The sequence below is a fragment of the Magnolia sinica genome, chromosome 4 (genome assembly GCF_029962835.1).
Source record: "Magnolia sinica isolate HGM2019 chromosome 4, MsV1, whole genome shotgun sequence".
Lineage (NCBI taxonomy): Eukaryota > Viridiplantae > Streptophyta > Magnoliopsida > Magnoliales > Magnoliaceae > Magnolia > Magnolia sinica.
This window is the reverse complement of record NC_080576.1, coordinates 46,014,750-46,016,312: the sequence shown is the minus strand read 5'-3', so window position 1 is coordinate 46,016,312 and position 1,563 is coordinate 46,014,750.

Below are 1,563 nucleotides of genomic sequence, written 5' to 3'. Positions count from 1 at the left end.
TATATATATATATATATTATATACATATATAGATATATATCTAGTGGGCCCCACGTGGGACCCACTCACCGTGAAGCAGATTAGCTAGCCTACCACACACCAACTATTTAGCCGCTGTATTGACGTCACCTAATGTGGTGGGCCCCATCATGCGGCATGTGTTAAATCCCAACCGTCCATCTGTTTATCCAGCTGGGACGGTGGGCCCTTCCATGATGTATGTGCTACATCCAAACCGTCCGTCCATTGGAGGACGTGGACCCCACCATGAGATGTATGAATTAGCACCGTCCATTTAGACGGGCTATGTGGGGCACACCGTGATGTATTTATCATCCAAACCATCCATCCATTTGGTGAACTCGTCCTAAGGCTTGTGAAGAAAAATAAGTCAGATCTACTATCAAGTGGTCCACACAGCCAAAGCAGCAAAGGATTAAACGTACACCATTGAAACCCCTCTTAGGTCAAAGAAGCTTTGGACCAATATGAAATTTGTTTTTCCTCTTAATTCAGGTCTTTGTGATCTTATGAACAAACTGGATGGAAAATAAACTCTATGGTGGGCCTTATGGAGTTTTAACAGTGAAAATCACTATCTCTGCTGCTATTGCGATGTGGTCCAAATGACCTTTTGATCATTATCTCCATTACTATTTGTGGTATGGTCCAGATGATCTTTTAATATGATTTTTTCTTAGGTAATACTCTAAAAATGATCTCTAAAATAGATGTATGGTTTAGATAGTTCACCTAGAATGGTGGGCCCAACTTGATGTATATGAGGCCCATTGGTGTGGCCTGTGGATGTGGCCCACTTGATGTATGTGAGGCCCATATGATGCGACCCACTTGATGTATATGAGGCCCATGTGTTGCAGCCCATTTGATGGATACGAGGCCCACGTATTGTGGCCCATTGGGCTGTTCTTGTGGCCCATTTTTTGAGGCCCATTATGATATGTTTGTGGCCTTTAATGAGGCCCAATGTGATGAATATATAGTTCTTATGAGGAGGCCCATTATGATGTATATGTGGCCCATGAGTGAGACCCGACGTGTTGTATATGAAGCCCATGTAATGCGGCCCATTATGATATATTTGAGGCCCAGATATGAGGCCCATTATGATATATTTGAGGCTCATGGGACGTGGCCCATTGTGATATATTTCCAACCCATATGATAAGGCCTGACTTGATGTATATTAGGCCCATGTGAGCGGCATATTGCGATGTATATTAGACCCGTGAGATGCGGCCCACTTGATATATATGTGGCCCGTGTAATGCAGCCCATTGTGATGTGTGTTTGGCCCATATGATGAAGCCCGTTGTGATGTATATGTAGTCCTTGGATGAGGCCTAAGTGATGTATATTAGGCCTTTCTGTGAGGCCATGGCCCCACTATATGTTTGGCCCTATGAGGGTCACTCCTTAGGAGCAATGTTGGTTAAATGTCCACATTGATGGGCAATGATGGTTAAGTGTCCACATTGTGACATTTCCTTAGGCCCTTTGTTAAGCCGATTATTGATGCTGGTTATTGATACCGATTTTGAG